Source organism: Balaenoptera ricei, chromosome 8 (genome assembly GCF_028023285.1).
Source record: "Balaenoptera ricei isolate mBalRic1 chromosome 8, mBalRic1.hap2, whole genome shotgun sequence".
NCBI lineage: Eukaryota > Metazoa > Chordata > Mammalia > Artiodactyla > Balaenopteridae > Balaenoptera > Balaenoptera ricei.
Window position 1 is genome coordinate 37,148,561 of NC_082646.1, and position 16,814 is coordinate 37,165,374.

Here is a 16,814-nt window from a genome sequence, read left to right on the forward strand (position 1 = left end):
ATGAACACTTTTAATAGACCGTAAGTTCACTGAACTGTCTGATCAATATTTTCCAGAATGTTAATCAAGCTGAGAATGTACAACTGTTCAGCACAATGAGCTAAAAATGCCTCAGAAATAAAAGCTGCAAGCAACTGTAGGCTTAATATTTGAAGCAAAGCAGATTCAGAACTGAATACCTCTGTGCCAGCTTTCATGCAGCTATATTCATGCCACTACAGAGCTTTCTTCAGACCTCGTTGCAGGCCATTTACTTTACTTTAGGGGATTGAGCAGTGCATTTAACACTGTAGAGAAACTTTTCAGCTATATACTCAGTTCTGGCTCTTAAACCTCTTCCACTCTGTACTGATCACAGGTGCTACATAATGATGCTGACATAACTTTGGTCATGGCCAGAAGCTAGTCATGATTTTCTGACAAGATGGCAAAAGAAAAAAGAAAATTACCCGTTTCCCTCAAACATTAAATTTCCTTTGAGAGTTAGTTTAATCGTTCCGCTACAGGGAGGAGGTATGTCAACATTAGGTTCAATAACATGAACATTCTTAACTGTTACAGGGAAAAAAAAGAGGAATGAGTGATCTCACACCCTAACCCTTTCTTTAATTAAATCCATATAAAAACTCTCAGGCAGATAATGACAGGCTATATCAATTTGGAGTATTTCTCTGATCTACACATGATTTTCTATCTCAATATTATCAGAAATTTAAATATTGCTTTAGAATGCAGTGCAAATACTACTTAATGAGATCTTTGAGTTTTGCTGGTATATGTTTAAAGAATCTGAGAGACCTAACATTCACCTTTGCATAAGCAATGATGCATTTTTCCCAAAGTATATAAAATCTATTATATGCATAATAGTTAGTATTGACTTAATAAACTGTTATGAATTCTATTTGTATTAACACAGAGCCTTTTAATAAAACTTTTAAACTAAAAGTGTCCATTTAGAAGATAATGAAAGATTTATTTTGGATTAATATATAATCTTTACAAGATGTGTTTCTAAATGTGAAATTTCATTTTAAGGTTATAACAGTAACAGTAGAGGTATGACATAGATAGCCTTTGTTGTAAGAGATGTTATATGAAAATCTGCAACTATAGTTAATATTGTCTTTTAATGAGATCATTACATTTACAAAACAGTTTATCATAAGTGTTTTCCAGATGGTAAATTCCACTGTACTTTATTATATGATACAAATTTAAAATGGGAGTAAGAAATCTATGTTATATATTCAGGAATAAATCTCCTACATAAATCAGACTATACCTGCATTTTCTACCTCAGAGACAAACCAGTTAGTCAATATTTAGCTGTCAGAGGGTACATAAAGCAATCTGGACTTTCAGGAGGCCTAAAGGATTTTCTGTATAACAGCAATGAAGGACCCCAAATAAGTACCAAGATGATTGCACTGGGAAGCAAGGTCACACCAATGTGTGTCTGTAAGCCTCAGTGTCCTTACCAGCAAAATTGTAAGAATCATATTTAAGGTGAGGGTTATTCCCATTTTGAGTATTGAAAAGAGGTAAACTACCATCTATTAGGGTTTCTCTGGTGCAAAAAAAGTATTAAGTAGATAACAGATTAATCTTTCTCCCTCCCTCCCTTCCTTCCTTCCCTCCCTCCCTTCCTTCCTTTCTTCTTTCCATCTCTTCCTTCCTCTCTCTCCTTCTCTCTGTCTCTCTGTTTCTGTTTCTCTTCCGCCCTTTCTCTCTACCTCTCTTTCTTTCTTTTTTTGGATGTGTCCTGAATCTGAACTTATAGATCCAAAACCCTGGAGATTATTTACAGACATATGAGTAATTAGAAAGAAAGCCATATATTTTAATACCTAGCAAAATTCAATGGCATTTATTTGATTAAATGACTTTTAAACATTTTCACAATGTTTACAATAACTGAGATACAGTGTTTATGAACTGTATTTTTTGTAGTGTACTATACATACTATATAGTACAAAGGAACTAAACTAGTAAAATATTTACTCCAGAGTTTAAATAAGACTAATTTGTCATTGCCTAGGGCTAATTTTGTTATATTATTAAGAATGCTAATTAAAGAGATATTAAGATGCCCCCTGATTTTATTTACATTTTTAGTATTTTAACTTCACTTCTGAAGGCAAAGAATCCAAAACAAAAGCTAAATCTATTTGCAAATTTTGTGTCCGTTTCCCATTACCTTTGAACTCTTAGCCATTGCTCAATTTTCTGTGATCCATATTTTAAACAACTTTAATAATACCATTGTTAAATTAATTTCAAAGTCATTTCAACTTATACATTCTACAATGCCATTAGCCTGCCAGGCATTGAACAAATATTAACTGAAGTTAATTGTTAATTGGATGATTTGAATAAACCATGAGGTCCAGCACAACTTCTGGACGAGTAATCGACCCAGCAGAGTTTTTAACCCTGAACAATTTTGTCAATGAGGAAAATACATCTATTAATTCAAAATAATTAAAGGTACCTATATTAAAGTTTTTCCTAAGATGACCATTTGGAATGTAATATGAATTAATAAACTTATTTCAACTTAATGTGGCATTTCTAAATATAAGATGACATATTTGACCAAAATAGGCTACTTATATATTAGTTTCCTGTTGCCACTTTAAAAAACGTACACAAACTTAGCAGATTAAACAAGACATATCTATGACTTACAGTTCTGTAGTTTAGAAGCCCAACAGAAGTCTCACTAAGATAAAATCAAGGTGTTGACAAGGCTGTGTTCCTTTCTGGAGGCTCTAGGGGAGAATTCATTTCTTTGCCTTATCCAGCTTCCAGAGACCACCCACATTCCTAATCTCATGGTCCCCTTCTGTCTTTAAAGCCAATAATGTTGCACTCTCTGTGCTTTTCTTTCATAGTCATGCCTTTGTCTGACTGACTGCATTTCTGCCTCCCTCTTTCACTTTTAGGAACCTGCCCGATTTCACTGGGCCCACCTGAATGATTCAGCATGAGCTTTCCTAGTTTAATGGCACCTTAAGTCTATCTGCCGTGTAACCTAACATATTCATAGGTTCTGGGGATTAGGACGTGGGGCCATTCTATATACCACAGTAGGATACCTATTTTTTTTTTTTAAAGGGCAGCTTAAACCTAGGGTTTGCCTTTGAATAGTTTGATTTGGGAACTGAAGCCAAGGAACAGGATTTGGGGATTGGGAACCATAAAGCAGATGAGGAAGGCAAGACAATACAAGGGTATGGTATTTGGCTGATCACCACTGTGGACAACTGTGGCTCAGTTCTGCTTGGGCCCCTTAATGGGACCATGTAGAATGCATATTAGAACTGTCTGTTTAAGGGATGGAAAAGGGTCGTATTTATGCACTAAATAACACCTCAAGGGTGTTAACTGCTTTGCACTTCCAGGTTTGTACCTACATCATAGGAGCTAAATAGTTTCCTTCACACACCCTATTTATTCCATTATGACAGAGAAGCATGCAGACAAAAGCAACATATACACAAGTTGCCATTGAACAAGTTGCCGTCAGGTTACATAGGCATGCAGCCACAACAATAATTAAGGGAAAGTAGGCCTACATTTCTCTGTCATTCTTAGTAGAAGTTAGGGACACAAATGAAATAGCCTAAAAATTGAGATATATTGGGAAAGGTGCAATAAAATCTATACAAGTCTGAATTGTACTATGGACACTGATGTCTGTTTCTTGGCTTGATTACAAAATAAGGAGTACATGGATAGAAAGATGTATAATAGAAACATACAAGAAGGCTTTATGACTAACCTAATTCAGAATAGTGTTGTTACTCACAGAAAATCAAATCCATTCAGGGAGTACAGCTTGGCAGCTATAATACTCAAAATAAGACTGTTAGAAGTCATATGGTTCTGGTAATAGGTCAATTCAGGGCAGAACCTTGAGCAGAATCCAAGGCTACCTGGTGTTATAGGGAAGAGCATGCAGCCTTAAAAGAGAGTTTGAAAGTATAATCAAAGCAGTTTGAACAAATCCAGGTATCTGGATGATATTGGAAAGCAAATCTAAGCAAACATGATAATGGGATGGGGAAGACCTACATCATCTGATGTTGTTGATAATAATGGTCATATATTGGCTTTATTATCCCTTGCATTAATGACTCAGTTTACGTTTGTTGTTTTTTCCTTCTTTTTATATTTATTTCAAATGCACACATTAGAACTTTTTTTAAAGATCCAGTTATGTATTTAAAGCTGGATATAAAGGGAGGCAGATTATCATCCTTCACCTCTCCCTATATCCACATCCTTTGCAGTTCTTCTGATTAGAATGAATTTCCCCATCCATTGTGTTGCACTTGTTTAAAGCAACTTGCTTTGGCCGACGGAAAATGGGAGGAAAGGATACTGTTTGAGTTACAAGCATAGGCCTTAAAAGACGCTGTGTGTTTACACTTGTCTTTTTGTATTTTTGACATATTCATGAGAAAAATCTGTGCCAGGTGGCCTATTGATCCCAGAGGAATAAGAGGCATGTGAAGCAGACCTGAGCACATCCTGACATAGAGCCAAGTACAGGTGAGATCAGCCTACTTCAGCTCAATTGCTGATGACCAACACAAGTAAGCATGAAAATAACTGGTTGCTATTTTAAGGCACTTAGATTTCTTGTGGTTTGGCATATGGTGTTGTTATAGCAATAATTGACTGATACAAAGGCCATTTTCCACAAATTTTCTATCATAATTTCAGCTTTGAGTAAAGCTAGTCTAAAACTAAATGACCATTTCGCTTACAGTGCTCACTTAATGTTTGACCTTACCTGTCATCAAGGCACAAACATAATCCTGGCCCCCATAACTGAAACCTAGGAGTTAAATTTGACTTCTTTTCCTTCATTGATTTACCAGTAGGACTTGTTGAAATTTATTTGAAAAAAAAACTGTTTGATGTAACCTTTTCTGCTCAAAATCCACTGCAAACATTCTAGATCTAGGTTCTCATCATCAAACTATTGTATTAGTGAACTTGACCCTGAGGTCCTGTTTTCTGAAGCTTATCTCTTCCTATACTTATCATCAACATCAATACCATTTCTCACTTCTCTCATTCCTCCTTCCCTCTTTCTTTATACATTAATTCATACTTTTCATAGGCTATTATTAATCACTTACTATGCACTAACATCATAGATGGCATTGGGAATACAAGGTAGAATATACTTGAGTCTATTTTCTAGATAATAATCAGTTTTATTTTTTAAAGCTATACATCATGTTGAGATCAGATCTGTCAGAGACAGTTCCAACAGAATAAAACTATCAACAGCAACCAAAAAAACAAGAAATAAACAAAAAAACAACCTCTCTCCTCAACAAGAAAGTGTAAATATTCTTTAGGGTAAAATCAGTTACAAAAGAGCAAGTACTCTCCTTTTATTCACCTTGTAGGGACAACTGCAAAATTTTACAATTCACAAAATGTTCAACATAGATGGTTAAGTCACTATAAACCTTATGATAAAAAAGTTTATAAGACTTATTTTTTGTCAAAGTTATATCTTTTTCAGTGTCTTGATTCATTTTCCCTTTAAATATCAGTAAGCATGGTTAGAGTATCTAAAACTAGGATAACTAGGAGAAGAACATATATAATTTTGATCTTGTTTGGAACTTCTGCTTGCCTGCAACAGTGTCCTTGGTTTACCTTATTCTTAGGATCCCAGTTCTGCAAACATTGTATAACCTGTTTTTATTATCCTGCTAGGAAATCCAGTTTCTTCATAGTACTCAGAATCCTCTATGTACTTAAGCCAACAAGGTTACTTACCCTCTCTATAAAAGCTCCGTATCTGATACAACTGTGTCTTACAATTCTATATCTAACATTGGTAAAGTATAAAGCTTATACTTTGAGATTTCACCATTATGTGGAAACAGAAATTTAACCAAATAATTGCAATAATATGGGGTAAGCAAGGACAGTGAGATGACATGGGGAAAAAAAAATTAGTTCTAGATTGATATGAGGATAGAGAGAGACAAAGGAAGCGGGGAATCCTCAACAGAAGCAGTAATGTCAATTTTGTTTTTTTTTAAAAATAAGTGATTTTGCCAATCAAAGAGAGAAAGTCCATCTATAACCAACTAGCATGGCTTAAGCACTAACGTTTGCCAGATAAATTATTTCATTTCCCTTACAACAATCATAGTTTTATAATCATCTCTACTTTAAAATTAGAAATTAATGAATCAAATAAGTGAATCCTTGTGCTTAACGTTACCCAATAATTAAGGGGTAGAACTGAGAATTAAACTTAGACTCCTTTGTTAAATCCAATGCTCTTTCCATTCGAAGTTCTGGGAATGACAGACTCAAGAGCAAGCAGAAGTAAAAACATCTGTGTGGATAACGAAGGGCACATAATTCAGAGTGATATTCTTGCAGTGAAGTTGTAAAAATGTGATTGTTATTGAAGAATTTGTATATTTTTGTATTTTGCGAATTTCGTATATTTTTTAGATGTTCTTTATGTTGGGAATGTGATATTGCCTGAAGAAAGGGGAGAAAATATGTCACATTTTCTGAATTTCATGTATTACTGAGTATATATATGAAAATATTTGTAAATTGAATTTCTATATTCTAGATCTTATTTCTCAATTAGAGAATTTCAAGTTTAGGGGAATAAATTTTTTCTTCAATAGAAAACAGCTCCTAAGAGTTTGATATGTAATTATAATTTATAAAAACACTTATGTGTTTTCTTATGTATGTATATAGAGCTTCAAAATTATTTTAGTATCTTGTTATATACTGTAAGCTTTGAGGAGAAATTATAAAATTTCTAATTTTATAGTATTGTGGTCAAAGAACATGTTGTATATAACATTCATTCTTTGGAATTCGTTAGGAATTGTTCATGGCAGTATGTTTCCAATTTTAAAAATATTCCACATGTGCTTAGAAATTTGACTATTATGTATTCTTGACTTTCTATGGGCAGAGTGGTAGAGAGATAGAAGGCATTCAAATAGATCAACTGATAACAGGTAAATATTTAGGTATAGATAGTTTTGTCTCTGACCCGTTAATTCCTTTACCTCTGTTAAACTTACTACTTGCATAATCAATTTCTCAGATCTATCCTCTAAATCAATTTTTCTCATGATTTCCCGACTGTAAGTGATCTGGTTTGTGTATTTATTGTGCTCTGTGATTTTTCTGTATTTCTTATTTTCCTGATTTTAATTGGATTAAATAATATTTTCTTCATTCTCCTCCCATACTAGATTGGAAGACATACATACTCCTTCTATTCTTTGACTGGCTACTTTTTATATTTTTTAATGTGCACATCATGCTTATTTTTAAAGTTAATTTTTAAAAGATGAACATTGCGAGAGAACTTGGTCATCCTATATTAAACCATACAACACTTTCACTATCCCAAGTATATAATATTGGCACAGATATTAGAAATATACATATGTGAGTCAAAATAGAAAACCCAGAAAACAAAAAGAATATTAAGTAAGAACTTAATATATCAAAAAATTCTACTTTGACATAGTGGGAAAGTGGTAGATAGTAATTTTGCTTGTGCAACAGACAGAATATGAAGCATCACCTAGCTCCTAGCATACACAAAAATGGGTTTCACAAAATGCTAAATAGACTAAATACTTGAATATACACAAAACAAAAATGGAAAAAAACACACACAAACACACATGAAATCACACACCCATGTTAGAAATGAAACTCAAATCTCTAAAGAAAATGATGGACACATACAAGTTTACTTTTTTTTTTTTGTAAGTCAAACTATACAACAAACAAAACCAAATGAAAAAAAAAATAGATTGTGAAAAATATGTGCAACACATGTGACAAAATGTTAATATATATTTTCTTCAATTGGAATTGATATTTGACAGTTATTTAAAGATAGATTTAGCTTTTAATATGCATGGACTTTTATCATGAATCACTCATTGCTTATAGAAAAAGGAAAATATAAGCAAGTAAATGTGTACAGACATTTTTAGGATGTCCACCTTCAAAATCTATTTCTTCTGAATCACTTTTTGAATTGGATTCACGGTCTTCATCGTTTTCTGTGCTATATCATCCTCTGTGACAACACAAGTATTGGTGATGAAGAATTTGTTAAAACAATCCATAAAAGAAGTAAAGGTCATCAGTGATGGCATTTAAGTAGGGTTTAGAATTTCGTAGAACTAACAAACTGTCATTTATAAAACTTTTAAAGTTAACCTAAAATATACATAAAGTGTAACAACTCAATCACTTTTAGAAAATAAATACATATGAAATTTTAATCTAGATCCAGACACAACATATTATAAACACTCCAGAATTCTAGTCCATTTTTAAACTGGTGTATACTAGAAGCACCTCAAATTCTAGTCCATCTGTAAACCAGAATCTTACAGATGGACAAGTATATGACCAAACAGAAACTTAAATATTATTAATAGGCAATTCAGAGAAGAAGAAATTCCAGCAGCAAATAGGTAAGAAAAGATTTCAACCTTTGCTAAATATTAGAGAAATATAATTAATAATAAAATACAATTTCTAAAAGTCAATATGTTAAAAATAAAGAGAATGTATTTTTGTCATAAATTTAATATAAAGGAGTCCTTTTATACATTGCTGTTTAGAACTGTGAATATTTAAAATTTTTAAAAGAATAAACATGACAACATATCTTCTAATTAAAACTATGCATAGTCTTTCACCCAGAAATCACAGTTCTGGGAATATATCCTATAAAAATAAAGCATATATAAATAAGAATATTACAGCAAAGTTAGTTGTTTATTTTGTAGTAACTTCCAATGGAAAAGAAAGTGAATATTTAGTAATAGAGAAATGGTTAAATGTATTATTCAGCCATTCTGAAAAAATGAACTATACTATTCCTACTAAACTATAGGGAATTGTATGAGGAATAAATTAACATATTCAAAATGCTAATAAATGGATGACATATAATTACTTTGTTCAAATATGAAATAATATATGTTTTCCCAGAAGAAATTGTAGTATTGCCATCAAGTTGGAAGGAAGAACCCACATCAAGTTACATCAAACTTGTGGAGAGGGTTAGGGAAAGGGATGGACTAAAGGCCAACAGAAAATAATATATGGTAAACAAAACTAAATTTGCACAAAATAAAATTATATATGTATAAAAGTACATTAATTCTTTTATATTCAAGTATGTGTGTAAATATACAAAATGCAGTATGAGAAAAGGTTAAGAAAATGCCAATATATTTATCTCAGAGTAGTGACATTTTAACCTTTGTATTTTTTACATTTTTCATTTTTATACGTAGATTATATTCATGAACTATATTCATTTTAATATAGAGTTATTTAAATTTTAACAATAAAAGTATTATATAAATAAGAAACATAATTCTACTTTTATTGTGGAAAAAAGTAGGAAATACCTCTATCACTTGTAATAATCTTACTGCAATCTTCCACAATTTGCTGTAAAATAATTTAGTTCCATCTACTCTTAATTTTTCTGAGATTAGTTTTTATTTCTTTAGTTTTTACATATATTGCAATATATCCTACAAATTTCTTTATTTACCATTACTTTTTAATCTAATCCTTTTTAAGGCTTTGTTTCTTTCTTAGAAAATTGTATCCTTTAGTAAATTCAATATTTCCACCATGTTGATTTTGTATTTATTTCACAATTTTGAACCACATTTAATTAAGAAAAAAAATTCCAGGTATGAAATTTAGATCTTTGAGGATATCGTTGCATTGTTTTCTGGTTCCTATTGTTACTGCAAAATGATTGCTATGTGTGTCTTTGAAGGTAATCTGCATTTTTTTTCTCATAGTTTTAATGCCTTTTTTTATATCATCTTTGCAGTTTAATGTCTCACTGTGTTCCTAAAATTTATTTACCATTATCTTATTGAATTCATCTCTACTAGAACTCCTATTAAACACTGCTTGCAGATCTTCATTTTATTGTCTTTGTTTCTTAACTTTAACTGTATATTCTTGAAAATGTTATCTATGCTTTAGGTGATTTACTCAAATCTATTTTTAATTTATGAATTTTCTCTTCAGCTCTGAATAAACTATGTCTTGTCCTTACTTTGATTCTATCCCAGCCATTTTCTCTATTAGTTTTAAAACATATTCATTGTAAATTCTTGTTTGTTTGTTTGTTTCTTTTTCCAGAGCAGTCTATTTTCCTTGCCTCTTAAGGATGCAACATTTTAACTGTGAAATCATCCTCTGCAGAAATTGTTTTCAATAGTTTGATGCTATGGATTCTAATGTAATTCCCCTGAAATAGCTTTCTTTGCATTTCAGTTTTCACTTGCATTTGCCTGTGTATGGGCCCATGGGCTGTGCCGTATCAGCATCATATCGTACGTCATTTTTTTTTTTCTATGTCAGAATTTCAGCACCATGAGGGCAGTGTGAAAAGCTCCAGTACGTGTGCAGAATATAAGCCTTTCAATTATGGCTCTTTTGTCATTTACAGGTCAAGTAAAGACTATGTTGTATGCTTCATTCTCAAGCTACTAAGGCAGAATTTTTGTAATCCTGTATTTAGAGATGGGTCCTATATTTAGACATTTTCCCAATTCTTTGATTTATCAAGGAGACCAGTTATTGCTCCCTTGTCCACACAAGGCTGGTATCCTTGATTACCTTCCCCACACAGTGTTAGATCCTGAGTCCTAGAGCACATGTAATGCACAATTCCTATGCTTATCTAAGCCATTCAGTTTCAACTTCCGCTGTCTGTACTTAAATTGTGTTCACTTTTTTCTTTTGGTTCCTAGGGCGTTTTCTTTCTTATTTTTCAACTTTGCTATGTATTAAAAATCATATTTTATTCCAATTTTCATGTTTATAGAGGAATAAGACCTTGTATATTAGCCCCTATCATATTGATGAAAAATCTGATAGAACATCTCTACCTACAGGAAATCTATAGCAAATATTTTGTACAATAATCATTTCATAATACAACTATGTTTACGCTTATATACTGACAAGATACATTAAAAAAATAACAAAAAGTTTGAATTAGAATTGAACAGGTTTTGAGTCTTCATGACCAGATAATCAATTTGTTTTTCTAAAGTATTACACACAGTTTATAATTATGTGCAATACACAAGTGCCAAAAGAAATAAATTCCAGGAACATATAGAGATGGTCATTTATGTTGGAGTTAGCACTTTGGTGCTGCTATATGTGCATCTGTTTATAGCAGGTGCAATTTAATATTACTTTTAACTAAAGTCCCCAGAAAACAAATATAATAGTAAGTAAAAAGCTGTCATTTTGTCTTCAGTATTTATATCAACTAGGGAATGTTCTTTTAAATATAATATTTCCATACGGTAGATTTAGTTAAGCATGCTTTAGCTAAGCTTCATAAAAGTGGTTTTATTTATAGCTATGTGATATAAAAATTCATAATGTATATACCAATACTATAAATATGAATGACAGATATTTCATTTTTTGGTAATTTTTATAAACTTTTACAAAATAATTACAACTTATAACTCTAATATCTAATGCCATATAAGTATATTTTATTATACAATTAAGTATGCTAGCATATCTAGCTATCTTATTTATATATTATTTTTCTAATTTTGTAATTGACTTTTCCTTTAACTTGAATTAAAAAGGAAACCTCAAGAAAATAGAAACATTTTAAAGCAAAAATGGCTTAAATATTTGGTTATTTACCCTACAGTTAAACAAACTAAATATTAAATAAATTTTGGCACTTTCTTATAATAAGGTGTAAGGTAAGCATGAAAAATCATGTTTCAAGTAATTATAAAGTGTATCCGTAACATAAAAGTTGCTTAACCTAACAGAGAAATTCTCTATTTACATATGTTGAGATACCATTCCTCACCTATCATAATGACAAAACATAAAAGGTCTGACAACATATTCTGTTGGCAAGAACGTGAAGAAAGAGGCACTCTCAAACTGACGGTGAGATTGAAAAATGGAGGGAACTTGACCATAGCTAACAAAATTATATGTGAAGTCACCTTTGAATCAACAATCTAATACCTAGGGATCCATATGAAAGTTAAATTGCCAAAATATGAAATGATATATGTACATGATTCCAGCATTATTTACAATAATAAGACTGAAATCAACCCAACTATTCACTGTTCATCATCACAGGACTGGTTACAAAAAGTGTGCTATAGCTGTACAAGAAAGTACTACTCACTTGTAAAAGGAATGAGAAAGAAATATCTCTCTACTGAAATAAAATCAACTCCAGTATATACATATATACATATGATATATATATATCACAGAATGATGTTTATATATGCTCAATTTTGCAAAATAACTATATACATCTATTCATATTTGCTTATATGTGCAATACTAAACACTGGAAAGGATAATCAAAAAACAATACAAATGATTGCCTATAGGAGTAGAAGGGTTCAAGGATCTTCCTCAAATGTACATCACTATATGGTTTCTGACACATATGGTTTACATTCAATAGTGTTTTACATAATTAGAAATAAAACTAAGTTAAAAAGAAAAAATAAAACTGTAAACAAATCAATAATTTAGTTATTAGTATAGTGACAAAACTATTACACACAAAAAAGGATTGCCTTAAGTGACTTTAAAGAACAGAAATTTAAGAATGAAGAGAATTGCAAAGAAAATTTAACAGGCCCTCAGTAGATTCAGTGTTTGTAGTAATATTGTTACTATTCTTTTGAGGTTATTATCAGTAGAATATAAAATCAAGGAAATAAATAAGCAAAACTTAAGATATCCAGCATAAGAATATATAGAATTGAAGAAGTTTGTCAAAAACTCTGTGATTTTGAATTTGTATTGGAAATAACATAAAATCTTACAAACGTGTATATTCCCATAGCTTTTGGCCCACTTTGAGTGACTAAAAGTCCATCGTAGACTAGTTTAAATTCACATCTCACATCTGACTCAGAACTTTACCTCCCCTTCCCCACTCATTCACCAACGCTGCCAATTAAGCTTGGTATTCCAGGGATTTGAGAGAATTGGGGGACAGGATCAGCTCTGTGATTGCTTCTCCCACTCCAGTGACTGCAGTCGATGGGCAGTGTTGTGGCATGTAGGATACGGCCATCCTCCCTTATGTGGTAGACTCATCTGGTGCTGGTTGAGGCTAAAAGGGAGGAAGGAACAGTTTTCTTCACTTTATTCTCTTTGATTGTAATCTTTTCTTCAGGTTGCCTGCCACTTCTTCACTTCATACTGACTGCCGGTGCCTCTGTGTGGGGGCACCAAAATGCTGGATTTCTCATGGGATACAAATACCATTTAGGGGAAAAAGCCTGGGTGAGGTGCTCCCCAACCCCTCTCATCTCCAGCAGCTCCAGGTATACTCCCCTGAATCTTCTTCTGAGAATTCTATTATCAATCACCTTTGTTAGGTCAGGGACCAGTAAGATAACTCTTCATTGTCATTTGATCCACAGAAGATCCTTGAGAACTGGCTGCTCAACCCTCACTTCTCTCTAAGGCGTGGCACCATCTCTCTTTTTCTCTTTTTCCATCCTCAGGCTCAAGGAAGATCAACAAGTACACTGGCAATCAGATACCCCAGCAGAGATTAAGATTCCAGGCTTCCCTTCTTTCAGCCATCCTTCATTTTTACAAGTGATTCTCTTGGGTACCCCTGTTAGTTGATCCCTTGCTCTTCCCTCTGGTCTTATTTATACAATGAAAAAGTGGTTATTTTTTGAAGAAAGTATCTGTCCACCTTGTTGATGTATCTCTTTAGAGAATATGGGTACTGAAAAACACTTTGTCTTCAATTCTGGGTTCATGAAGACCATTCCAGGATAGGAAAAAAAAAAGTTACACTCAACACCTTCTTACAATGACTATGAGGATGGTACACACTAAATTTGAATAAAAAGCATCATTTGAGACAACTGGTTGCCAGGCAAAAATATTTTAAAAAATAAAGTTTAACTTTGCATTAAGGAACTTTGGAAACTGATTAACATAATGAGTATTTTTAAAATACAACTACAAATTTCCAGTAAAGAAAATATTCATGCTCAATAAAAGCATTCCTGAGATAAAAACTTTAAAACTTCAGTAAATTATGTAAGGCTGTGAGTGCTATGATGCAAAAGATAATCTAAAGTAGAAAAAGTTTCTCTTTATTGTGTTTTTAAGAACTATGAGTGATGGAACATTTCCTCCTTATGTGGTTTGGATGGAATAAAACCAAAAAGGAGGGACTTCCCTGGTGGCACAGTGGTTAAGAATCTGCCTGCCAATGAAGGGGACACGGGTTGGAGCCCTGGTCTGGGAGGATTCCACATGCCGCGGAGCAACTGAGCCCGTGTGCCACAACTACTAAGCCTGTGCTCTAGAGCCCATGAGCCACAACTACTGAAGCCGTGTGCCTAGAGCCCATGCTCCACAACAAGAGAAACCACCACAATGAGAAGCCCCCTGCGACGAAGAGTAGCCCCCGCTCACCGCAGCTAGAGAAAGCCCACGCACAGCAACAAAGACCCAACACAGCCAAAAAAAAAAAAAAATAGTAAATTAAAAAAAAAGAAAAAAAAACAAAAAGGAGAATCAACAATAATTTTTACCTCATAGGACATGTTGGTAGGGATTTAAGTTGCAAATTAGATTTTATTTTTGTATATTTACAAATTCTAATTTTTTTTTCCTGTTTCTCCTTCTAAATAATATGTGAGGTTGTTCTGCATTTGCAAAAGAAAACCTATCTTCTGATATATTAATAAACCTATGTCTTGAGGGATTATTTTTAAATCATTATAACATTTCTCTGTATTTAATTTCCCCTACTTCTTCACCAAAAAGAAAAATATATACTTTTATCTTTTTAAGAATAAAATTTGAATCATTAGCTCTTATTGTTTAGTCACTGAAATGTTTAAGTTCAGATTTAATGCATTTATATCTTTACAAATGTAACAGACAAAAGGTGAGAAAAAGTTCAGTGCATTTCACAAAGATCCTAATTAAGGTCACAAGAAAAGATATTTTTTTCAGTATTTCATTGTACAGGCAATCATCTTCTGAGAAAGAACTGTCCATTACCTCTGAGTTCAGAAGACCAAGCCATTTTATTTTTTAAAGAAATTAGTCCATTTTATTGATCATTTTCTTAACACTCATCCATATACGCTATCAAGATTACTTTTAAACTCACCATTCCAGTGTTTTATTTTAGGTGTTTTTATCAACCATTTTCACGATAAGAACTCAAAAAGTATTTGAGTGAATGAATCCAAGAATATTTGTTATTAGTTTACCCAATCAGACTATTCATGCAAGTCTTGCTACCCACACCATCTGAAAAGAGACTCATTTTTGTGTTTCACTGATATTTTCTTTCTTAATTTTTTTCTTTTTTGATTGTTTTTTGTTGTGTTCTCCCAAAGACAAGATTGGAGCAACTTGGTTTCTCTGTTTACATTTTTTTTTCCCTCTGCTTATGTATCTCCTTAGATACATACTCAGATATCTAATTTCTTCCTAACTTACTTTCAGAAAGTTTCTTTATCACCTGGGATTGATTTATTTAAACTGAATTTGGGTTTATGTAAACACTACACACTGTCAAGAGAATTAAAAAACCAATGACTAGTCTTTTTATCTGTGTGTTTCCTAAAAACATCATTTTTTATCTAGAGTGTTAAATATCATTTATTCTAGCCACTTCTATTTTTAGATATTTCTTTTAGACTTCTAGTAGAGCTGGAATTTTTTTTTCTCAAAATGCCTACCTTGTTCTCTATCATCTCACAATGACAATCCTATGTTGTTTCCAAGTAAAGCAACACTTCAAGCTCTTTGGTAGTTTACTATTTTTAAAAATCATCTTTGTACTTCTATATAATAGTGAAATTACATAGCATAAATAACTCTTATTAAGCAAGATTTCATAACATTTATTATTAAATATGAATATTTTAAGTGCCAGATAATGAGCTAGAAGAAAAATATATTTTAAAAAGTTATTACATAAAGTGGTGTAATAAGAGAGATAAGGCTCTATATGGGTATGAAGGATATGGTTGCTCGGATGAAGAGGGCCAGCAGGATTGGCGTTCATTTTCAAGAAGTTCATTTTCAAAAAGAATTAGGAGCTTGCCAGATTAAATGGTGGAAGCAGGAGTTCTTCCAAGTGGAAGGAGTATCACGTATGAATTCAAGGAGTTATAAGAAAACATGCATATTCAAGCACTGCAGTAGTTAAATATAGCCATAGTGTAATGTACAAAAGGTATGTGGACAGGATATCAAGGGAATAGGCAAACCAAAGAGGATACATCCTGGATCTAAAATGAGTACTTTGAATTTTACCTTGAATTCTAGGCAAGGAGTGACAAATAACAGTTTTTTTACCTTATAGAAACTTCACTACACTAAAAGGGAGAATAAATTAGGAGTTCAAAACAATGGATATTAGGAAAACAGAGTATTGTACTAAGCCAAGCAAGTCATAATGAAGACCTGAATGAAGGCAATGAAAATGAGTATAAAGATAGGTGGACAGATTCAAGAATATTAAGTAAAATTGGTAAGTCTTCGTCTATTAAGCATGTGAGTAAGGAAGAGAATGACATTTCTGGACTGACCTGGACAGCAGAGTGAGTGGTTAAGCTATTTAAAAAGAGAAATAAATTTTAAGGTGAAGATCTTGAGTTCAATTTAGACAAAGGATTTCACGTAAAACCAAAAAATAAATATCCAGTAA

The 16,814-nt window shown here is 32.4% G+C and overlaps 1 protein-coding gene across 2 annotated transcripts in view; it reads right to left on the minus strand.

The window, feature by feature from the left end:
- The window catches only part of CNTN5 (contactin 5), a 1,402,912-nt gene that overhangs the window by 1,243,372 nt on the left and 142,726 nt on the right, over positions 1–16,814 (minus strand). The window lies entirely within an intron of this gene.